Source organism: Phymastichus coffea, unplaced genomic scaffold (assembly GCF_024137745.1).
Source record: "Phymastichus coffea isolate CEN01 unplaced genomic scaffold, Cenicafe_Pcof_1.1 PCOF00014, whole genome shotgun sequence".
Classification (NCBI taxonomy): Eukaryota; Metazoa; Arthropoda; class Insecta; order Hymenoptera; family Eulophidae; genus Phymastichus; species Phymastichus coffea.
In genome coordinates this window covers 5,611,673-5,637,405 of record NW_026706825.1, presented here as the reverse complement: position 1 = coordinate 5,637,405, position 25,733 = coordinate 5,611,673, and the positions used below count along the sequence as shown (strand labels likewise).

The 25,733-nt window shown below is 45.8% G+C and overlaps 1 long non-coding RNA gene across 1 annotated transcript; it reads right to left on the bottom strand.

The window, feature by feature from the left end:
- Positions 1–23,286: 23,286 nt before the first annotated feature.
- LOC131673652 (uncharacterized) lies at positions 23,287–25,203 on the bottom strand. Its single transcript, XR_009302733.1, has 3 exons — positions 25,030–25,203; positions 24,807–24,926; positions 23,287–24,732 (listed from the first exon to the last, which is right to left on the bottom strand). It is a non-coding gene; the product is annotated as an uncharacterized LOC131673652 (long non-coding RNA).
- Positions 25,204–25,733: the final 530 nt, after the last annotated feature.

The window sequence follows — 25,733 nt, the reverse complement described above, 5'->3', positions numbered from 1 at the left end:
GGTTCAAACTAAAGAAATTTATTAAAAGAAAATGTTATTTATACACTTGAATACAATAAACAAGTCAAATTTTTGAATATATATTTGACTATAAATTTCTGTAAGACATATTCTCTTCAATAGATAACACTTTAATTATAGTTATTGGTTGCTATATTATCAAAATAATTTTATTTATAGCCTTATGAACAGAACAATGTAATGAGCCTAAATGAATAGCTATAATTAAACATAATTGTTACTAAAAAAATAAAAAACAGGAAATCTCGCTAAATTTAATCCAGATTAAATGAAACATATTTTAAATTAATCTGAAAGTAAACGAATTCATAATAAAATTATTTTTTTATTTCCGCGCAATATTTTGTTGCAACAAAATAAAAATAATTATATTTTTCTTTAATTTTTTTAGTACTGTCAACTTATATTTTGAATAATTATAGCTCACATTATCTTTCATATAGTTAGTTAATTTTTAACTAACTATATGAAAGTTCCCCAGATCGTCCGCCACCCAGGTTGATCGTGATGTTCACCGAGCCGAGGCCCGACGGAGACGCATCAACGCTTATCTTGCAGGCCGAAGGACTTCGTCTTCGGCCTGACGTCCGGGTGGCTGAGGTCGAGCATTCGGGCATCCTCAGAGGTGTCTGCCCTGGGAACTTCTGGGCTCGCCGTCTGCTCACGATGGCGTCGCGGTAGGCCTGCCATCTCAACACCCGGTCTACCCAGGGCGTGATGTAAGGGTGGGTCTCCGGTAGCTCATTGTACGCCTGGAACTTCGCCATTACCCGCGTGTGTAAGCGGCTAATGAACTTCCAGGCGTTTTCCAATTCCCGGAGGCCCCTCTCCGTCACTTGCCACCGCTCCTCTGACGACGTCGCCTCGCTCCACGATAGTGACGAGGTGGGCCAGTCTTCTTCATCGAAGGGGCGGTCGGGCGTCGGTGCTCCGTGGCACTGCCGGGTCGCGCGGGCGGGTTCCGCAGCGTCGGACGATGGCCTAGTGTCTCCAATGGCGCCGGGAGTTTCGCCGTCACTTTTGGTTGAAGTGGGCGCGTGGTCCGGGTCGTCCGATGCTACAGGCTCGTTCCTCTCTTCTCCCCCGGAAGGTTCGGTGGGGCATGGCACCTCCGACCTCGAGGTTTCCCTGCCGGGGACTGACCGACCTCCTTCAGGAGAGGTGGATTCCGGCGATATCTCTGCCTCCATATATGGTCTAAGAGGGGGAGAGGTTTCTTCCTCCCCGGTGTGGGTGTCCTGCCCATCTTCCCCGTCATCCACAAGGTCTATTAGTTCGATGACATGGGGCTTGGGCCTTGGTTTGGAAGTCCTAATTGGTATATACTGCGAGAACAACTCCTTGCGGAGATCGTTCTTGGGCGGTGGGCAAAGTCCGGGCCGCTCCGCGGTATTTATGGGTAACCCCTCCGTGGCCCCACGAGCCTCGTGGATGGTTGCCTCTGGTACTGTCTTCTGCAGGTACGCCGGTAGATCTGGTTCCTTCCGTGCGCGCTGCAACCCAAGGGCGAAGCGAGCCTTCGCCCCGTCCAATAAATGTTGGAATGCCCGCCCTAGCCGGGATGCCCACAGGGCATCGGCCAGCAAGTTCGCGGCTTCCAGCAGCTCCGAAGCTCGGCTCTCATCGTCTTCGATGGACGAGGCGCGCCGTAGGGCATCTCGGAATCGCCTACGGGCCGCGATGAAAACGGCCCTCTTCTCGGGCTCGAGCTGTAGGCGCTCCACATTCTCCACGAGCCATTCCACGGCCTCGTGAAGGGCGCTTTCCATCCTGTAAAGGAGTTATATAGTTTTGATGAAGAGGTAGGATAGGGAGCCCATCAGGCTGAAGGAAAGAGATGATGTTTAGATGATTTAATGAATTTATTCGCTCACTCGCCTCGTTCTAACTCGCACGCTCGTCCGGCGAACCACTTGTACACTTTTTCGTGGTCGGCCTCGGGGGCGCTTTACCGACGGTAATTCGAGAACTGGGGCGGGGGTTTTCCGCGGGCGACCTCGCCCCCTCTTAACCGGTCCGACGAGGTCTCGACCTCCTGGGTCTCCGCCCAATACACCGTCGCCCTTGTTTTCAGGCAGTGTCTCACTGTCCGGACCCGCGTTTTCGTCTTGCGGTGGTTGATTACCTTCCTGGGGCGGGTCGCACTTCGCCTCGCTTCCCTCCGGCGGTTGGGTATGCTCGTCTTCTCCTTCGTCCCCCTCTTGATAGAAGGGCTTCAAGTCTTCGGCATGGATTACTCCGTCGAGGTCCTCTTGATGATTCGCCAGGTGATATGTATTGAGGCCGAGTTTTTCTCTCACCATATAAGGCCCCGTGAACGTCGGCGCCAATTTTGCCGTGATTCCGCTATCCGTTGAGGACAAAATGCGGTTCACTCGCCAGACCCAATCTCCAACTTTGAAGGGAATGGGGCGGCGCTTCCGATCGAAAAAGCTCGCCTGCCGCCCTTGCTCTATTCCTGATCTATTCGTTGCTTCCCGATATAGCACGGGTAGACCCCCCAGGTGGTCTGCCCAGTTCTGCCGCTCTCTCTCGTCCTCCTTTCCGCTAACGAGAGAGTCTTGAGTACGGTGCAACGTATGGGGCGGGATCGGCTGCCGCCCGAAATTCAACATCGCTGGACTCATTTTCGTTGTGCTATGTTTCGCCGTGTTTAACGCGAATACCAAGTCACTAACAATAAGTCTTACGTCCCACTCATTGTGCCGTCCTTCGAGATACGACTTAATCATCGTCTTGAGAGTGCGGTTATAACGCTCCATAGGGTTCGCCCTCGGACAGTAAATGGGTGTCAACTCATGAAGGATACCTTGCTCCGACAAATATTCGTCGAAGTACCGGTTTTTGAATTCCGTTCCGTTGTCCGACAGGAACGTCTCCGGCGTGCCGAAACGCGTCAATATCTTCTCATGGAACTCCTTCGCTATCGTCCTAGCGTTAGCTTTTCGGATCGGTACACACTCTATCCAGCGTGTGAAAAGATCCACGAAGACAAGCATATACGAATATCCGCGTGCCGTCCTGGGCAGCGGTCCGGATATATCACCCGCCACGACTTGCCAAGGGCGGCTTATCGAGCGACATCCCATACATCCGTAAGGGGGACGCTGTTCCACCTTGCATTGCTGGCAAATCTGACAGACTCGTACGTAATTTTGGACGTCTTTCAGTAGTGAGGGCCAAAAGTAGAAGCGCCGAACGCGGGCGAGTGTTTTCTCTCGCTCTAAGTGGCCGGCAGTGGGGACGTCGTGGCACTCCTCCAATACCTTTTTCCGGTATTTGCTGGGCACGACCAACTTCCAATTTTCGTCCTCGCTCATGTCGTCGGACGAGTCCCGGTCGGGGGAATAAAAGTACCAATTTTCCCCGGCAATCTTCCACGTAGGCTCTCGATGATCTGCTTCTTACGATCCATAAACCATTTGTCCGTGGTTTGATTTGCCCAAGTGAGGGCGCTTACTGCCGCCCCGGGCTCCTCTTCTTCAAAAATCCTAGATAGGGCGTCTGGTACTGCATGGAGTGCCCCCTTACGATGCTCTACTCCGAAGGAATAGCCCTGCAGCTTTAGCGCCCATCTAGCCAACCGATTTGTCGGGTTTCTCATGCTTTGTAGTCACCGCAAGCAACTATGGTCGGTGATCACCTTGAAATGGTAACCTTCCAAGTATGCTCTGAACTTTTCGGTGGCCCAAACTACCGCAAGGCACTCCCGCTCCGACACTGAAAAATTCCTTTCCGCTTTGGAGAGTGCCCGGCTGGCAAATTCAATCACTCTCTCCTCCCCTTCCACGGTCTACGTCAAGACCGCTCCCAATCCGGAGTCGCTCGCATCAGTTTGAAGGACGAAATCGCCATCAGGATCGGGAGGCTGGAGGATAGGGGCCGAAATCATGCGGCTTTTAATTTTCATAAAAGCCGTCTGTTGTTCTTCGCGCCATACGTAAGGTTCCTTTTTTCTCGTGAGCTTTATCAACGGTTCGACAATAGTCGCGAAGTCATCGATAAACCTCCTGTACCAGGATGCCATTCCCATAAAACTGCGCAATTTGCGGATTGATCGGGGTATCGGATACTCGACGATGGGTTCGACTTTTTCGGGGTCCGGCCTGATTCCTTCTCGGTTGATCAGCACTCCTAAGTATCTCACTTCTGATTTGCAGAAAACGCTCTTGTCCTGGTTTACCGTGAGACCTGCGCTTTTCAATTTCAACAGTACTCGCCTCAGATGTTCTTTATGATCTTCGAACGTAGCCGATACTATTATAATGTCATCTAGGTAAGCGAAAGCAAACGGATCCATTTCAGATCTGATCACTGAGTCGATTGCTCTCTGAAAGGTCGCCCCCGCGTACGATAGCCCGAAGGGCATGCGCCGAAATTGAAAGTGACCCATGCCCGGTACCGTGAATGCGGTGATCGGGCGATACTATTTCTTCAGGCTGATCTGATGGTAAGCCGAGCTGAGATCAAGCGTCGATATATATTTTGCATTTCTCAGACGCCGCAAAATATCCTGCATGTACGGGATTGGATAAGCGTCAGGTTCGGTCACTCTGTTCACTTCCCGAAAATCTATGCAAAAACGATATGATCCGTCCGCCTTGCGTACCATCACAATGGGGCTTGACCACCTGCTATCGGTTTTTATTAAATTAATAATTATTTTTATTAATTATTTAACCTGGTTCTATCACGCCTGCAGCCAACATTTGCTTCACTTGGCGATGCATTTCTTGTTCTACTCGCGGTGAGACGGGATAGTACCTCTTCTTAATCGGGCGGGCGTCGCCCACGCTGATTTCGCGCTCCACACCGATCGCGCAGCCCAGTGTTTTATCGGGCTCGGGCAACAACCACCCTGCAAGCTCTTTTATCTCCTTGCGCTGCAACTCGGACACATCTGCGATTCCGATAGAAGCCATCTCTGGTACGCCGTGCAAACTCGCGAGCTCCATCGGCACACTCACTCGCTCGTCTTTCAAAAGTAGCGTGTTGTCCGTTGGATCGGGGATTGCTTTGAATGCCTTCATGAAATTCATACCGGCGTAGCACTCACTTTCCAGATGAGAAATAATTGCTACTCTCACTATCCGCGTTGCGCCGCCTACCGTAAAGGGCAACATAACGTGTCCTATGATAGTGATAGAGCTACCATCGGGAAGCCGGCACGAGCCCGCTTTCCTTACGTCGAGAGTGATTCTCATCTCGGCCGCTATCTGTTGGCCCAACGAACCCATCGTCGTACATGATGCTCCCGAGTCGTACAATGCCCGAACTCGAAAACTACCAATTTGGACGGGTAACCACCATCTCGTCTCGTCTTCAGGTTCGTAGTCGTCGCATTCCCCACTACTTGAGCGATTCCCTCTTGTGGCTCCTACTGCCGGTGACTTGCCGTTTGCGTCCTTTGGCACGCGTTTATTCACGGTGTCTGTGCTCGTGAATTTCTCCGTGTTGCTCTTCGACTCAACACGACGTCCCGAGTCACTTCGGCCTTGTGTCGAAGTCGTCTGGTCCTGCTCGTCTCTGGTTCGTGCTTCCTTCTCTGGGACCTTCTCGACCTTTGTGACGAATGGTTCCGTATCACTCTCCTTTTCTTGTAAGCGAGGCACTGCCTCACTTTCCGGGAGGTTCCCTCTGGTGACGCTCCTTCCGCGCGGTCAGCCTTTGTCGCGAGGCCATAGAGTTGATCCGTCACTCCATCCCTCAGCGCTGCTTCGTTACCGCCGGGCGAGACCACGAGCAGCGCGCGGCATAACTCCTCACGCGACTGCCTTGCCTGGGGGAGCCCTTTAACGTTGGGAGCGGCCCGGGCTGTTCCTAGCCGCTACCCCTCTCGTTTCCCGTCCCGGCGGGCTTATTGCAGTCGGGACAATACCTCGCGCTATAACCTAATTTGCCGCATTTGCCGCACTGGAGCGGCTTCGAATAATCCACCGGCCTCCTGGGCTTGAGGTTAAACTTCGCTCCTTGTCCTGTAGGGCTGGTGCGACCCTGGCTACCCTCATGGGGCGGAAGTCCTTCGCCAACTCTTCCCTCAATAGGCGCGTGAGCAGCTCCTCCATTTGACTCATAGGGGCCGCGGTGTCACTGTTGTCGGCCGTTGCTGAGAGGTGCGCTTGGTTCGCTTCCTCTTTTACCTCGCCCTTTTCCGCCCCCATGCCGTAAATTTTCGTCCTTTTTGGCTGGGATTGGGTGGAGGTGGCAGTCGCAGGAGACTGGTACATCCACTCGGGAAAAAGTGCCGTCTTTGGATCGATCATTTGTCGCTTCTGCTGAGCGTAATGGAGATCGTTCTGGACTTCAGTTGCTCGTCTGCATAACTCTCGTATGTTTAACCATTCCTTCCTCCAAATGTGTTGTTGGATTTCCGGCAGTAGGTTCGAATAGGCCAACTCCATTACTTCTTCCTGAGGCATTGGGGGTTGGACTTTATTCATCATCTCTTGCATTTTCGTCAGGTAAATTCGCGCGGGCTCGTCGGGTCCTTGATACCTCGCTTGCGCTTCTCTTTTCAAGCGTTGTTGCTGCTGTATACTCGTGCCGAACCACTCTTGTGCATCGCGAATAAAATCTCCGTACGAAGTCCAGTCTCTATTATTATTTAGGTACCACGTTTGCGCTGCTCCCGTGAATAAATCCGCTAGGCCATTTAGCGTTTCGTCTTCGGTCAGCCCCGCTGACATCCTTTGTGCCTCGAGTTTCTCCAAAAATACGTCGATGCTCTGCTGATCCTCCCCCGAGAATTTATTCCGCCAGCCTCGGACTATCCTGCCGACGTCTTTTGGGAACGCAAAACTGGCCGTCGCGTTGTGCGGGAAATTGTTTGTTTGTCCGGCAGCGCGATCAGCTGAGGAGTCGTTAGTCCTCTGCTGTCCACTCCCTCCTGAGGGCGGAATCGGGGGGCGCTCGTTGGGCCACCGAGCGCCCGGTGTCGGGTTCGCCCGGAGGGGAATGCTGCCCGGCAGAGCGGGATCGTAGTGGAGCGTGAAGGTGTCCGCGAAATTTACCGATTTCGCCGGAGGTTGTGGGCTTCGACTATTTTCCTTGCTTGTTTCCACTATATCATCGAGGTCATTTTCTAGTATACCTATCCGATGTAAAGCTCTATTTAATTTATCTGCTTCTATTGCTTGGGTAACGCATATTGATTGGCACATTTCTGCTACTGACGATGTATTTTCCTTCGCTCGCGTTAGCGCTTTTTCCAAATAGTCTATTCGCTCTTTATATTTGCCGAATAGGCTCAGCAACTCGGGTGGCGTTTGCTGTAGGCGCTTTTCGACGTCAGTGGGCTCTGATGTTTGCGTGTTTGGGCGATTCGACTCTTCGTCTTCCTCGCCCCGCGCATTCTTTGCTGCTGCGTTTTACATTGCTGCTTCTGTTGTAAGGCTTAGTTTTGTGTTAATTTCGTCGTCGGTCATAAGCCTGTACTACTTGCTTCTGCTGCTTGTGTTTTTTCTAGTGCTGTGCACTCTTGTTGTTCTATGTATCTGGTTCGGAGGGCTATCCTTCTCATCGTGTTTGATGTCTTCTTTGTTGTCTTCATTATATCGAAATCGGCTGCTGTGTAGTCCCCCATCAACCAGTTTTTTAATCTTTCTTCCTGGTCGATGCGCTCTCTCGCCTGTTTGAGCTCTAGTTGATTGAGTGTTCGCTCGAGCTCTGGTTAGGACATGCCTTCGACGAAAGCTTCGATTTCCGATGTTGTGTCGTCGAGATTAGACATTTTAGTTGCGAAACTCTTTATTAACAGGGAGACAAAAACGCGTGTTTGTTTCTCTGTTTTTGGGTTTCGCTTATTGTGCGCACGTGTATTTGCTTTTTTTTTTGGTAATCGACGGCCAGTCGTTTTTTATTTGTCGGGATGACTTCGACAATACAAGCTATTTTGTTGACTGGCCGATTTGTACGCGCGCGACTCGTAGGCGCGTCCTGCTACGCTTTTTGTTAACAATTATCCTACCTATTAATTTCGTTAGCTATTTGCTGGCGGAATTATTGTTAGTTTCCTGGGCGCGCCGTTCTGTACAAGCTCGTCGCTGGGCGGTTGAGTGAAAAAAGGGAAAGCAGCAAAAAAAAGGTAATATTCGAGTGAAATTCTTAGGATTGTGCGTTCGCGTGTTATGTTATTGTGAGTTCGACCTCGGCCGATGTTTACATCGGCCCAAGCCTAGCTCTATCAAATTTTTGAAATTTAATGCTTTTGTTTCACTCGTGACCGCTCTTTGTCCTGCCTGCTCGATGTTGTTATTATGTACTCTCGGCCTTACAAGAGTTACGCAATTTTTATTTCCGATCAGGCTGGAATTTTTCCAGCTCACTTGTATTTTTGAGTCGCGCGTTCTCGAGCTTTACACGTGCGCTCTTACAATTTGTTTGTTCGACCTATCTTTGTCTTTCTCTCTCGGGTTGTAAAAGAAACGCGAGTATTTAATGGAGGTTTCCACTCCTTACCCTTACCACTAGTTGGGCGCCACTGTAATGGGGTATTTCTTTCGGGACGCGAATAGAAATCTTACCCGTTAGAGAAAGGATATTCCTTTTGTTGCGAGGCTGACCGCCACCTCGATCAGCTCGTTCGGATCAGCTCGATCTTCTGACCTCTCGCCCCAGAGCCCGAGAAAGCCCACACGTGTAGGACACGTGCGGCGATTTCGGGTTGCCCAGTGACTCAAGGTCGGGCAGGTTCTGTTATGGGCGATAGGAGAGGAAAACCAAAGGGAGTTCGAAAAGAAAAGTCTCAGCCAGTTGTCGCAAGATTTACAAATTTATTCTCCTTTGCCGCGTTAGGTCATACAAAGGTAACGCCGTGGCCGAGAGATTTCGCAGGGTATATCGCGCTCGCGATGAGAGAGAGAAAGACGCGCACTGTCTAGTTTCGCTTTCTGGCCGCGCGCACTTACAATTAATGTCGGGAACTTACGCTGCGGGATCGAGTTACTGCTGCCAAGGGTATCCTCAACGGTATTCGCGACTAGCGTTGGTTTCCGGCCCTTCTTCGCATCACGCCTTTGGGTCAAGGTTTTCCCTGCCCGGGGTCGCAGTTGCCCGCGATCCTCAACTGTTGCCTTAGATCGCTCTGGGCAACTGGCAGTAATGGGCAGCGAATGACCTTCCCCTGGAGCGTGATTCTCAGCGGACTTAGAACCACCGAGTCTTCGCGCAATATCGGTCGAGACGTTCCCTCAATTTCCAGTGCACTCACTCGTCACTCTGGTTTTTCTTGCCCACAGGTCCGGACTTGACTAATCGTACGCATTCCTCACTCCTTTGTCGCGCACGCCGGCCGGCGGCCTAATCGCTCTCTTTCCCCTTCCCCTTATTCCTACTGTCCCGTGCTACGCGCGCCTAACACGCGCTGGTCGGCGCCCTAATCTCTCTCCTCTCTCCCACTTTTTCGCTCGTTCGTCTCGCGGGCGCTTCTCCTTCTCTGGTTTATTTTCACGGCTTTTACGTCGCCCCACGCGATAGAGGCGCTTAGGTTTTACCTTTAACGAGTGACACTCGTTACACATTATAGATCATTATATTTTTTTATAAATAAAAATTATCAAATAGTACATAGCAAATAATAAGAACAAAATTATTCTGCAAAATTAAAAAATTCAAAAAATAGAAACCTACGTAAATACAAATTAGTATTACTACATGATACCTATTTTTGACATTGATCTTCGATTATCAAAATATAACTTATATAAGCAAATTCAATTTCTACTTTTAAGTAAACGAAGCAAATCATTATTTTACTTTTTTTTGTCTCTTATTTAATGCTTTACATAGTTTTCTATCCACTCAATCATATAAAGAGTTTAACTAATATTAAATTTTGTAGTACTTTCAATTTGTATTTTTTAGTATAAACTATTATATAGTTTGTGCTATTTTCTAATCAAAAGTATAACACTTAAACAAGTATAAAAACTGTATTCATGTTTTGTTTAATTGGTTATTTCATAACGTCTTGTCTGTTTTATAGAAAAACAAACTAAAAAAGTAGTGACATTCAATTTTGGTATTTCTTTCTTTTGATAGCCAACATCACCCAATTTCGAATTGTTATGTTCGCTTTTGAAGGTGACTTTGCTAAAAATTTGCCACATGTATTGGGTGATGGTTCTTTACCAGCATAAATATATTTTCCAAAAACTGCATAAATAAAAGCTGGTATGGTATTTCTTTCTGATAAATTTTTCACTCCTTTTTTGGCTTTTATTTTCCTTTGCATGTGTATCCAACTTCTAATTTGAGCTTCTTTTCTGTTTCTTAAAATTTCATCTTTAGTCTCTGAGATGAATTTTTGTAGTTCTGCAACTGAAGGAACTGGATGAACCTCGCTGAGGCAATTAGGAAAACTTGTCAAAAGAACATTTATTTGTTTCTGTTTCCATGCAACTTTTTTTCCTGACCTTGTTGATCCTAGAAAAAAAAAATAAAAAATGAAAATCTACCTTATAATGGTAATAAAATTATCAAACTAATCAAATTAATTTGGTACATGACTATTAAAGATAATATATTAAAATGAGTTAAAATATGTAAATATATTAATATATTAAAATATGCAACGGTAGTCGATTCAATTAATCGAACCGTTCGCGATTCTGATTTTCGCGCGTTAGTTCTAAGAATTCAGAGAGAGAGGAGGCGCGCGATCTTTCAAATTAGCAGTTACGCTTCAGCTGTATTCGAACGAGCATCGCCGATTTTTATTTGCACAGTTTTTCTCGCCGAGTAATAGTTACTGGTCCATAATAATTACGCGCGTGAGTGCAACAACGAGACCTACAGATTGCAGCGTTTTGGTAGCAGCAGATTTGCAGCTGATAGGTGGTACGAGGCAGCACAGCTGATAACCCAGGACCGGAGGCAGTTGATATTTTGCTGACATCAACAATTACGGCTGATCACCGTAATTGCACCGCAGGGTAGGTGCACCTCCCTTTATTATCGCGTGTCAAAATATATTTATTATTTTGCTCAGCCGCGTTAGCGTTGATAATTTTGTATTCGCGCCGAGCGTTAGATCGCGCCAATTTTCGTATCTTCTCTCTCTCTCTCTCTCTTTCTCACCGAAAGTTATTCAATTGTAAATCCTGTTCGCGTGCGTCAGTCTTTCGGCCCAACAAAGACTGTAGTAATTTTTTATTAATAAAATCTACTAAAATTATTCGCTGATTTCGTCATATAATTTTTCCTAATAGATTAAACAATTGAAATAGGCTTAAGTTTTAATCCGATCATAGCTAGGGGATTAAGTGGATTAGGAGCAAAGTCGATTACACTTAAAACTCATCGTGTGTTACAGGGCACGTGACTTAAGGTGAGTTCAACTCCGCTTGATCGAGGACAACCAAGTTAAGTCAGCTGACGTTAAGGCGAATACACGTATTAACATACGTGTTAACGGAGCGGCGGTTTGCTCTGCATCGTGAGAGTTTGCTCTTAAATAAATTTCTCATTTTGCAGGTTTATTCCCCCCGTTACATGGCGCCCAACTGGTATTAAGACCCGTGTCGTGCGAATAGGATTGTGCGTCGAAGGTAATCGACGCACGAGAGAGAGAGAGACGATTGCGCGAGCGCTTAGGAAGGTTCGAGCGGGTGGTAGAGCGAGATCGTGAGCGGTACGCCCTCTGCTGGGGAAAAAACGAAACCACTTCGAACCTTTGGTTAAAAATTGTTAAGTTTATTGTAAAAAGGGCCGAAAGCGATAATACTTGGTAGGTCGAAGTGATTTCAGATCGTACGGGAGAATCAGGTGTTAACCCATTTCAACCATAGTTTGGTGTATAAAGGGGGGTTGGTAACACCTGATCAACGATAAAGCAGAGAGCGCGACCCAAGCGTGCAGTCCAAATATTAGCCAGGCGGGGCAAGCAAACAGCAGGCTCCGACCTTAGGTAGGATATTTTTATAATATTTATAGAAAGTTTGCGGAGACTGCACGCGCTCATAATCTCCTTTTAAAAGGCCTTATAAAAGGAGGCATTAAGAGTAGTGACACTAAATAGTGTACACCCCGCTCATACCTTGGGTGATAGGAAGCGGTAGTGGTCGATTAGGCCGAAATTTTAAACCTCAACCGCATCCTACACCCGTGCGGAGGCAAGATGGCTCTGTTGTCAGCTCAAATCGACAATTGGGCATTAGAGCTAACCTCCGCACATCGCGAACATTATTTAGCGGATTTGGAGCTGCGCAAGAATGGAAGTGTCATCCAACAGGCGGCTAGGCTTGGGAGATGGTTGCTGGGTGAGTACACCGCCACAGATTTCCAAGAGACCACGCACAGCAAAGAGGTAGCGGGGCGCAGGAGGCGATCCCGACAAGCGTGGCTGGACACAGTCTGTGACGAGTTGGATAACTCCACCACGGATGATAACAGCGACCATCCCCTCAGGATCATCAATAGGGGGGGAATATCATTGACTGACATGTCAAGGACATTCACCTGCCCGGATGAGGACTCTGAGGGTGAAGCCAGCCGCCAAGAAGAGGATGAACTCATCCAGAAGGCCCTCAGTACGCAAGAGCAGGAGAAGGAGGAGAGGAGACGGAGCAATCCGGACCCCAGGTCGCAGGAATCCTGCACTCGGAAGGAACCTCAGGAAGAATTATCCTTGAGCGAAGCCTTCCGAGAGATAGAGTATCTGAAGGAGGGAATAGACCATAACCAAAAGTTGGTAGGTCGAATCCTAGAAACCCTTCAGACTCTACAGGGATTACAGGTGTGTGCGGAGCGCGAGGCGCAGGACATGCGCATACGAATTCGAGAGCTGGAAGACGCAATGCATGATATGGCCAGTGCTAACCGTTCTTCTCAGCGTGACTCGGTTCAACCGCGCTCCGGACGTAATGTGGACTTTCAGGACACATACACCTGTCACTACGACTCGGGGATTCCGGGGAGTACACCGGCTCCTCCAAGACCAACACCTAGGAGAAGGGACGTCACCACACCGGAAGTCCTCCAACGAAGAGGAGGTGAAGAGGACTCTGAAGTCTATGGGAGATCCGCACCCGTTCGACAGAGGAGTCGAAGCGGATCATCTGGCACCGGACATCAGATATTCTCAGGGCTCTCCACAACCCGAGATGTTGGGAAAATTGTCCGCGGATGGAAATTGAGGTTTGCGGGCAGTAGGGCACAGAGCGTAGATACGTTTCTGTCAAGGTTGGAGGATCTGCGCGTAGGTGCAGAACTAACTGACGACGAAGTGCTTTGTTCCGTATCAGAGATCCTCGAAGGTAACGCGAGGACCTGGTACGATAACAACAAGTACCAGTGGCTCAGTTATGACGAGTTCGTCGCGGACGCCCGGGATTGGTTTGGCACAAGTACGCAACAGCAACAAAGGCTGTTGCAGGAAGCCCAGAACCGGTTCCAGGGTGAGGACGAACTAGTGCGAGACTACGTGTCCAACCTGGTGGCTCTTGTCAATCGACTAGAACCACCCATGCCCTTGGAGAGGTTATTAGACCTACTCCATGCAAACCTTCTTCCAACCATCTAAATCCAGTTGCGTCGGAGCGAGATGACGTCAATACGCGAATTCAACAGGAGGGCGACCGAGGTACAGAACACCTTATCTTATGGTAGCCGTCCACATGTATTCGCTGACCCCAACTCGACGATCTTCCCTCAGCACGCCTACCAGCCGAGCAAAAGAACGGCTGGTAGTAAATCCCAAACCGCTGCAATGGCCAGCGAAGGGAAGGTGCGTGCGAAGAAGGAGGGAGATCCGCAGCGCGGACTGGGCGTGGAGAACCCCGTCAGGAGGCCTACCGAACAAGCATCGGTATCGGCTACGCAAGCTCCCACTTCTGATAAGAAGATGGAAGAACGCCTGGAGGGCATCGAGCGGATATTGCGCAAGTTGGCCGCTGACAAGCAAGCCAGCCCTCCAGAACAGCGTAAGAGCCGATGGCGTGGAGGAAGGAAAAATTCTCCTTCTTCCAGGTCTCCTGGCGAGCGGCGAGAAGGGCAGAGGCGGAAGATAGACTTTACTAAGCCTCTCCAATGTTCCGCTTGTGGCAAACTGGGTTTTAGTCGCAAGTTCTGCCCAGATTGCAACAAGGGAAACGACAAGGAGAGCGAAGAGAAGAGGTCATCTTCGCGCCTCCAGTAAATTCGACCTCTCGCTGCGGGTCGCCGATGGGAAACAGCGAGTTGTCGGCGACCCAGGGATCCAAACAAGTCCTGGGAGGGCATCAAGAGAGCCCAGGGCATAGCAGTATATTAGAGCGGTAGGCAATTGAACCCGATGTCAGCCCTCGGCAGAATAGGGGAGTGGTTATCCTGAAGGGACCAGATGGCCATATACAGGTTGTGGAGGAGGGGGAAGACTCCAGGGAGAGCCCCTCCACACAAAAAGCTCCTCTGCCGAAGGGATCCACGAGTAGAAGTCAGCCCACCGTCGTCGCGGCAGCGGAAGGGAAAAAGCCGCTGAAAAGCACGATGAAAGGAGGCGAAGATGGGACTCGTGGATATGACCCAGAGGATGAGACCAGGTGGTGGTTGCGGGTAGACATAGGTGACTTTAAAATTAGAGCACTCTATGATACCGGCGCCTCATCTACGGTCATGGGTCAATTAGGGCTGAGATTGGCATCGGAGATGGGACTCGGGTTGAATGTGACCAGAGCGGGCGATGCAAGGCTTGCTGATGGACGCCCGTGCCCTATAATTGGTCACGTGATGTTCCCTTTTAAAGTAGGGGGAATCACGAAGACAATCAGAGTCGCCATTACGCCGCTGCTCACAGATGACTGCTATGTAGGCGCGAACTTTATAAGAGAGTTCCGCGCAATTTTGGATCCCGATGAGGATGAATTATGGCTTAAGGACGCCCAAGTGAAAGTACCAATGGAAGTGGCTGGAATTGATGGTACGGCATTTCTCGCACCGGTAGGACTATGGGAAGCCACGGAGTCACAGCTTGAAGAAATTGAAGACCTCGTCAGAAGATTGATTCCTGACGGGGGTCAGGCTTTAGGTTGTGCCGTGGGGGTTGAGCATGAAATAGATGTTGGAAATGCTCGACCCATCAAACAGAAATATTACCCAGTCTCAGATAGAGTGCGAGAGGAAATGCACACGCTGGTCAAAGACATGCTGGAAAAGGATGTTATCGAACAAGCGACCAGCGGATGGTCAAGTCCAGTAGTAATGGTAAGGAAGGCAGATGGAAAATATAGGTTTTGTGTGAACTATCAAAAGGTAAATGCAATTACCAAACCTGATGCCTATCCTTTACCATATATGAACGACATCCTAAGACGAATAAGGGATGCAAAGTTCATATCTACTTTGGACTTGAGCAGTGCGTACCATCAAATTCCCTTAAAGGAAGAATCGCGTCCAATATCAGCGTTTACAGTTCCTGGATTAGGGCACTTTCAATTTAAGAGAATGCCCTTCGGACTGTCATACGCAGGAGCGACCTTCCAAAGGTTGATGGACAAGGTGATAGGCCCGGATATGGATTCATTCGCTTTTGCTTACCTTGACGACGTAATTGTGGTTTCGTCGTCCTTTGAAGAGCATAAGCGGCACCTAGAAAGGATATTAAGAAGAATTCTAGGTGCGGGCCTAACCATCAACAAAGATAAAAGTCACTTCTGTAAGACGGAAGTCAGGTACTTGGGAGTTCTTGTGAACCAGGACGGAGTAAGACCAGATCCCGAGAAAATACGCCCGATATTAGAGTATCCAACACCCCGGACTGTCAAACAGGTGAAGCGATTCATGGGAATGACCTCGTGGTATAGACGTTTTATACCCGACTTTGCCATGATCGCTGAACCTATAAACCGCCTGACAAAGAAGAATGTACGTTTCTCTTGGGAGGAGGAGCAAGAGCGAGCTTTCACGAGATTGCAGGAGGCGATGACTTCCGCCCCAATACTGCAATCACCCGATCCGAACGGTCAGTTTGTACTGCAAACTGATGCTAGTGACAGTGGGATCGGGGCAGTTCTCACACAGGATGTCGATGGAGAGGAGCGTGTAATAGAATACGCCAGCCGATCACTCAACAGTGCTGAGAGAAATTATACGGTCTCCGAGAAAGAGTGCTTGGCAGTGGTATGGGCCATTGGAAAGTTCCGGCCGTATATTGAAGGGCATCACTTCAAGGTCATCACTGATCATAGTTGCCTGAAATGGCTCCACAATATGAGAAACCCCACAGGAAGATTAGCGCGATGGGCGCTAGCATTGCAAGGCAATGTCTTCGATATCGAATATCGAAGAGGGGATCTCAATGTGATGCCAGACGCTTTATCTAGGGCCTATGAGGAGGAGGGGATTGAAGTGAGTGCTATAAATAGTCGGCCGGAGACCACTGACGCCTGGTATTTGCAACATTACCAGGAAGTATGCCAGGACCCACACTCTCATCCTACTTGGAAGGTGGTGGGAGGGAGACTGTATCATTATCAGCCTGATGAGGATGGTGAAGGGTCCATCGACAACGATGAAGCGTGGAAGCTTGCGGTGCCTAGGGAGAAAAGGTACCAGGTGCTCCAGGAAGTCCATGATGCTCCTACTGCAGGACATCAAGGACGAGAGCGTACGTTCTCCAGGGCTAGGCGCTTGTACTACTGGCCTAAAATGTATGATCAGGTCAGGGAGTACGTAAAGAGTTGCCCGGTATGTCAGCAATGCAAGGTGGAACAAAGAGCACCTTGCGGGCTGATGGGTCGTAGACAAGTATCACGACCCTGGCAGGTGGTGGCCGGTGATATCACTGGTCCATTTCCCAAAAGCTCTTGAGGTTTTGAGTATATCTTAGTCTTTATAGACTTGTTTACTCGCTGGGTAGAGTGTGTTGCGATACGCAAGGCCAATGGGAAGACAATCGCAAGGGAATTACACGAGAGGATCGTCAAGAGGTTTGGTGCGCCAGAGGTATTCTTGTCGGATAATGGAACCGAATTTAAGAATCAGGAGGTCGATTCATACCTGCAGATGAACGGCATCCAGCGCGCTTTGACTCCCGTGTATCATCCCCAAGCGAATCCCACAGAGCGAGTAAACAGGACACTCAAGACCATGATCACGTCTTACGTAAGCCGTGATCATAAGAGCTGGGATGAACACCTGTCAGAGTTCAACTTCGCGTTGAACTCGGCAACTCATAGCGCCACCGGATATAGTCTTGCGATGCTCATGTTTGGGCGTCAGCCGGTACCTCCTTTGACGTTCAGAAGAACCCAAGATCAGCAGGCCCTTGAATGTTCGGAGGGTCAGGCTGTGGAAGATTGGACTGAACATATGGAGAAGCTTCCTAATTTGTGGGAGAGAGCTAACTCCAAGTCAAAGGAGGAAGCTGCGCGTCAGGCGGCTTATTATGATTGGAAGAGACGGCAACCCGAGTTTAAGGTCGGAGATTGGGTTTGGAAGAGGAACAGGATTCTATCTTCAGCTGCTCAAGGTATTTCAGCTAAATTAGCGCCGAAATATGCCGGTCCGTACGTGATTGAAGAGGTTTGTGGTTCCAACACGTACAGGCTAGGCAATCAGCTGGAGATCCTGTCTGAGCTCTTCCATGCCAAAGACCTTAAACCATTTTACGGTCCGGGTGAGGATGAGGAAAGCGAGGAGGTCATCGAACCTCGCGAGCCGCCAGAAGAACTGCCGTCGGAGGATGCAAACGATTCCGCGAATACGCGCGAAAATCCGGGAGGGGATTTATCAGATAGCGAGCGGGTCCAGTTAGCAGCCCCCACGGTCGTAGATAAAGTTCCCACCGAGACGTCGGAGTTACCGGTATCTGCCCCAACTAAGAGAGGTCGAGGTCGACCTCGAAAGGTTCCAGAGACGGTCACCGGTCCAGCGAGGGGCAACAACTCTCCCGTGAAGGTGAATAGAGGGAGAGGTAGGCCTCGAAGGACCGTGCCCGTCGTACAAAGGACGGTTGGGCCGATAAAACCGAGCGGTAACCGACGTGGGCCAGGACGTTCCCACAAAGAATTGCGAGGGAGCGTATAACTCGGTGGGATGCGGCTATTATTAGGATTGTTTCTTCGCGCAGGGAGATTCATCCGAAATTTGTTGTTTTTTGGATGTTTCAGATGGACAGGAGAATCGTCGTCGAAGAGGAGACCTTCGAGGTGGTCACGCAGATGCTGTTAGATCTGCAACTGGGCTCTGATGCGACGCAGCTAATTGAAGATCTGCGGAGCTTCGCCAGGGTCCAGTTGGAAGGGACCACCCGAAGGGATCGGCGTAATGCCTCGGTGGCAGAGGTTCTCCGGGATTCGTCGTGGGTCGCCCCGAAGAAGGCTTCTCGGGACGCTTCGACACAGACCGAGGACCAGGACAGTGTCGAACGTCCCAAGTCTACAATGGACCAGGGGGTGCAGACCCTCAAGTCCGGCGTAACCCTTGCGTCGGACAGTGCGAGCCAATGCCCAGGACCCAGGGAAACCTGTGGGGCCTCGCACTGGGTCTGCAATCATCCCCGGATCCCTGAGCAGCCTACTCTCCTCCTCGACTTCAGACACGTGCGTCTGGGGATCAACGAGGTGGGGAGTGCGTGGCGGTTCACTCAAGAACTCCAGTCTCAGGTGCAGGAGCACCTGAGACGCTTTTTGAGCCGCCAGGGCGCAGAAGAGTTGCTCGGGGAGTGGGTAGGGATGGCTCAGCGTCAGAGGGCCTATGGAGAGGCCCTGCTGCGGGTGGATAACGGACAAGAGTCCTCCGCAGCGCTCCCGGCGCCGGCTCAAGAGAAGAGAGCCCCGGGAGCTACTGACGCTGGACCGACGCTCACGGTCCATGTGGACGGGCGCATGGCTCCTGATACCACCATCGTGGTCAGGTCGAAGGATGGACGTACGACCGCCACGGTGGGAGGCGTGACCATCACCGCCTCACAGGGAGTCAGTGCCCAGCAGTTCCCTCTGGCTGCTGAGCAGCCATCACAAGGTCGGGAGGCTGCTCAATCTCGGTCGCAGCTGAGGGGCTGCTACATCTGTGGAGAGCCTGGGGTGACCAACTCCCAGCGGTGCCCGAAGAAGGCTACACACTGGCGCTACCCGGAACATTGCGCGCCAGGTGTAGCCAAACAATGATGTAGGCCCTGGAGGGCAAATAAATTAGCCGAAATAAAGAAGGGAGTGTTTATTTTGTTTCCTTTCCTTCTTTATGACTTTCAGGTTCCTGATGGCAACGAATCGCGGATATTCGTCCTGCCCAGGTAGTCAGGACTTGGAGGGGGCTGCAACGGTAGTCGATTCAATTAATCGAACCGTTCGCGATTCTGATTTTCGCGCGTTAGTTCTAGGAATTCAGAGAGAGAGGGGGCGCGCGATCTTTCAAATTAGCAGTTACGCTTCAGCTGTATTCGAACGAGCATCGCCGATTTTTATTTGCACAGTTTTTCTCGCCGAGTAATAGTTACTGGTCCATAATAATTATGCGCGTGAGTGCAACAACGAGACCTACAGATTGCAGCGTTTTGGTAGCAGCAGATTTGCAGCTGATAGGTTGTACGAGGCAGCACAGCTGATAACCTAGGACCGGAGGCAGTTGATATTTTGCTGACATCAACAATTACGGCTGATCACCGTAATTGCACCGCAGGGTAGGTGCACCTCCCTTTATTATCGCGTGTCAAAATATATTTATTATTTTGCTCAGCCGCGTTAGCGTTGATAATTTTGTATTCGCGCCGAGCGTTAGATCGCGCCAATTTTCGTATCTTCTCTCTCTCTCTCTCTCTTTCTCACCGAAAGTTATTAAATTGTAAATCCTGTTCGCGTGCGTCAGTCTTTCGGCCCGACAAAGACTGTAGTAATTTTTTATTAATAAAATCTACTAAAATTATTCGCTGATTTCGTCATATAATTTTTCCTAATAGATTAAACAATTGAAATAGGCTTAAGTTTTAATCTGATCATAGCTAGGGGATTAAGTGGATTAGGAGCAAAGTCGATTACACTTAAAACTCATCGTGTGTCACAGGGCACGTGACTTAAGGTGAGTTCAACTCCGCTTGATCGAAGACAACCAAGTTAAGTCAGCTGACGTTAAGGCGAATACACGTATTAACATACGTGTTAACGGAGCGGCGGTTTGCTCTGCATCGTGGGAGTTTGCTCTTAAATAAATTTCTCATTTTGCAGGTTTATTCCCCCCGTTACAAATAATATTAAAATCTATTTGAATTATTTTTAGTAAAAAATAGTAATTTTTTGTATTAAATTGAAAATAATATATGAAAATTTGATTTTTAAATTAGCATTTAAATTTGTCATCAAAAATAATCCAACCTGTACATATAGTATCGAAAATAAAGTTGTCATGTCAACAAATTAATGGTTAAAGATTAAAGAAAAAAAAAACATTTTGAAATGTTGGCTATACCTGAGTCAATAGTAGAGAAATAGTCTAGCTGTATAGTTGAATGACTGTGGTCATCTGAGATAGGCTCTTGTATCGACGTTTCTTGTTCATTAGCAATTATCTCACTCGAATCATTCGTAGGTGAAGAAGATTTTTCTCTAGATTGAGATTCTTTCACAAGTCTATTAACGAATATATCTCTTTCAAAAATAGCTTGACGATAGTTCTGGCAATGAATTTTAGGAGTATGTCCCATAAAAGATGACAAATCTTCTAATCCTTTATTATCTATACCTCTACGTTCTCTATCAGTAGCTATTTGTTTGCGAAAATTAGTACCTCTTAGAGTTGAAGGCTCTGCTGCATTACATAAATTAGCAAACTTAGCCATTAGATAACTCAACTTAATACTTGTAAACTGGTTATTCAAATCATGAATATTTGCAAAAACAAAAGGGTTGTCCTTTGAAATTTTAGCTTCAAATCTCATTTTTATAAGCAGTAACAAATACTTATATTCCACTTTACTAAAAACTATTGGCACAGCCTTGGTTCTCTTTCCACGAACTGCTACTCTGCAGTAATTGCCATTACATTTAATATGCGTCATTTCACTCATTTTGAACCGTTCAATCTCACCAGCTCGCCGTACATTTATAATCTGCAAATAACATCCTAGAAGATCTCTCATATTTTCATAATTTTCATCTGTGTATTTCTCTTTCAAATTATCATAAGCTATAACCATTTCAGTTTCTAGATACTTTCGAAGACTTGATATATTTTGTTGAGAAGGTAGTTTGTCTACTTTAAGTCTTTGATTTTCTGCTATTTGTTCAGCAATTGTATTACCAATACTACTGTGCCATAGTCTGATCATTTTTTTTTCGAATGCTTGAATTTCTTGTCTTTTGACTTTATTACTTTCACCAAGCATAACATCATATATACTTATTACTGCTTTAATTAAATTATACATATCAGTTCCTGTTGATGGTGCTTTAATTTCTTTGGTAACCGAATCCATTTTACACGTGATTTTAACAGCTACAATGAACATATCATAATTGTCCTCATGAAAGATATCTGCTAACTCATTTATATTTTCATTTAATATTTTCATTTCTCTTAAAAGTGTACCCAGTCTCCTCACTCCAGTTATAATTCTATCATGATTATGTGGTGTTTTTGCACATCGAGATGCTTCAGCATTGAGCCATAAAAATAAAACTTTATCGTATCTAATTTGGTCCAATTCATCACTTTCTCTTACATGAGAGATAATTTTCATTGCGTCCTCCGAAGCAGATTCATGGTAATCGCCCATAACAGCTCTTGAATTTGATTTTACAATATGTTTTTTAACAAATGAGATTCCTGTGCACTGCTTCACATGCTTGTGTATTGAATTTAAGGAGAGTTGTTTGTAATAGTGAAAACATGTCCCATAATGGGCAACATTATTACCTAGCTTTGATGGTCTTCTGCAAACTACATACTTAGATACTTTATTTGCACATACGAGGTGTGATCAAAAAGTAAGGTGAATTTTTATTTTTCTCAAAAAATATTTATTTATTCATCAATTTTTATTTTATCTCCTTCAAAGTAATCCCCTTCGAATATAATGCACTTGTGCCAAAGCTTTTTCCAATCCTCAAAGCATTTCAAAAAATCATTTTTTGTGATCTTGTTTAGTTCATCCTTCGATGCCGTCTTTATCTCCTCAATCGTGGCAAAACGCCGTCCTTTCATGGGCCTCTTCAGTTTTGGGAACAAGAAGAAGTCACAGGGGGCCAGATCTGGGGAATACGGTGCCTGTGGCATCGTTACTGTGTTGGTTTTAGCCAAAAATTCGCGCACAAGCAACGATGTGTGAGCAGGGGCGTTATCATGGTGCAAAAGCCAATTTTATTTTTCCACAAATTCGGACGTTTCTGGCGGATTGCTTCGCGCAAATTGCGCATAACTTGCAGGTAATATTCCTTATTTACTGTTCTACCCTGTGGCAAGAACTCATGATGCACCACACCCCTGCAGTCAAAGAAAACTGTAAGCAAAACCTTTACATTTGATCGAACTTGGCGTGCTTTTTTTGGTCTTGGTGATCCAGAATGCCTCCACTGGGACGATTGAGTCTTAGTCTCGACGTCATAACCGTATACCCATGTTTCGTCACCTGTTATAACCCTGATGAGTAAATCTGGATCATCGTTGACGTCATTCAGTAGCTCTTGGGCGATGCTCATGCGACGTTTCTTTTGGTCGAAATTGAGCAATTTCGGAACAAACTTCGCTGACACACGTCTCATGTCTAAAACACTCGTCAAAATTGATTGGCACGAACCAAATGAGATGCCAATATCATCAGCAATTTCTCTAATGGTAATTCGACAATTTCCCAACACTATTTTCTTCACTTCTTCAACATTCTCATCAGTTGTTGATGTGCTGGGGCGTCCAGAACGAGGTTCGTCGTCGGTGTCTTCTCGGCCTTCTTGGAAGAGTTTATACCACTTGTAAACATTTTTTTGGCTTAAAGTAGACTCACCGTATGCCATTTTCAGCATTTCAAGTGTTTTGGAAGATTTGATTCCATTTTTCACACAAAATTTAATGCAAACTCTTTGATCCATGTTTTTAGACAGCAGCAAATCGTGGAGCACGCAAAACACTTCTAACCTTGATGCCTCTCACAAACACACCAAACATACTACAAAGCTGAAATTTGGAACGTATGTTCTAGACGAGTGTACCGACATAACCAAATAAAAAAGTCGAAGATCGAACGGACGTAGCCCGCTAAATTTCAAAATTCACCTTACTTTTTGATCACACCTCGTAAATTATTGAGATAATTAGCTTTATTTCGTAAATAATCAAGAATCTTTATCCTTTCCCTTTGTTTTTCTGATCTTGGTTTACCCTTAATGAATGGTGCTTTTTTAATTTTAACCAATAGTTTAACTAATTTTTCATCTGAATGAGCAACTTCATAGTGATCTACAAGATTTGCGTACAAAACTTTTATTTGGAGATCCTTAGTTGAAATGCATTTTAAAACACAGTATAAACAACAATTTCTTTTAATACCATCCGAGCTTGTTAATACTAATAAATGTTTTTTACTTTTTAATACTTCTCCCACACCTTTCAAATTTACTGACAAATCTAAACTGCTATTGGCTGAGGCATTGAATTCAACTACTGGCTCTTTATTTAGTGTAGAACTTTTGACTTTTAGTTTTTCTGGTACACATTTATTTTTCTGATTTTTACTTACTTTATTTTTTGATCGAATATCTGATCTTGTACATGTTTTAAGATCATTCTCTCTAGCAGTTATAAAATTAGGCTGGATACTATCATCTATATCACCACCAATGAAATCTTCTATGGCATTATTTTAAAAATTACCATCAACTTTATCAGGCAATATTCTAATATCACTTTCAGTTACATTCAATGTTGTTTTAGAAATACATAATCTTTTATTTATCAATGCTTCATCCATACGTTTCAAATTAACTGACAAATCTATTAATTTAATCACTGGTTTTTTATGTGTTATTAATTTTATAGATTTTTTTTCAACTGAACTTGCAACTTTTGATAATATTTGTTTTTTTGGTGCAAATTTATTTTTCTGGTTTTGCCTTACTTCATTTTTTAATATTTTAGCATTCAAACTTAAGTATCTTTGGTGATCATTGTTTTTAGCAGTTTTTAAAATAGGCAAGATGCTACCATCCATATCACTATTTATTGAATTAATTGAATTTTCCATAGAATTATTTTGAAATTGACTGAAGAAACTATATGATTTTTTATTGATTGGTCCTTCTGCATTTGAAATAATTTTCTCCGTAGAAGATAGAACTTGTTTTTTTCATTTATTTTTAGATCACTTAATGTATTCGTATTAAGATTTCTGAATTGTTCTACAACATTAGACTTAAGAATTTTAGATTTTACATGGTGCTTATTAGATTCTAATGAAAGAAGTGTATTGCTAGGAGAGTCTTCCATCAAAAAAGAATTAAAACTACTGCAGTTAATTTCTAAGTCGCTTGAAGCATTTTTATGTGGCGATACTTCAAAAGAACTTGTGGATACAAGAGTTTCTAAATTTTTTCCATCAGATATAAGTGACTCATTTGATAATTCAATGAGATGCTTGATCTACGTCTTTTTCAGATTCATTTATTGGCATTGGCAATTTTAAATTCAAACTGGACACTGTTCATTTTGTATATGAGGATCAAACAGAAAATTCTGTATCACTACTGGAATCAGATGGTTGCCACTCAGAACCTGAAGTGTCTGACTCAGAAAATTCCTCAATCTCTGACTTATCTAGAATAAAATATTGATTTTATTTTTAAAACAATCACAAAACATATATAATAAATGTTAAAAAAGCATCTTACCTCTAAGTGTTAATTTACTCATAATTATGTCTAAAATGTCTCATACAACATTATACCCAAAAGGTTATACCCATAACATGTTAATAAATTTCAGTTTTATTCTGTAAGTTCACAATTTAGCTAGAAGTAATTATAAAGAAATATTTTAATTGTAAATATATCAGGATAATTAAATTGTAAATATATCAGGTTAATTAAATTGTAAATATATCAGATTAATTACATTGTAAATATATCAGGTTATGATTACAAAATCGAAAAATATCCATCTGATCAATTTTATTCAACTCATATATTAATTTTGCTAATGATGTATAAAAGCAATATAAAAATTATTTGTGTACACAGCATTTCATTCTCTTAAAAAACTCAAGATTATCAAAATTCAAAAATATTATTACAGGTCTAACTAACATTCGTACTTAGATTGATGTAGATCAATTATATGATGGTCTACAAGTTAAAATGATAGACCTTTGTTAAGACAGTTTCAATACTCGACAAACAGCTAACATCTATAAAATTCTGTTTTAACTTAAGGTTTTGTCACTACGAAAAGCAAACACGTGTTACGTCTTACGACGCATCCTTTTTGTAACAAATGCACATTCATGAAATTCAAAGCTGCTAAACTACTCGCACGTCAGCAAAAAGCTGACGAAACGCGAGGTAAATGACACTCCGAAATAAAGTCACCGAGCGCAAGAATTTATATTCAGCAAAAACAAAATGTCACACCATATTGCAATACTGAGCTATAAAGAGCTGTAAAAGATATAAAAAGGAATGAACAAAATTACTCGTGGGGACAGTTGATTAGTAGTCCGTCAGTCAGTCAATAAGTACCTGTGAGACTCAACTCCGTACACACCGGTCCGACAATTGATGATTACTTTACTTAATAAACTCGCGACTGTTACAAAGTAA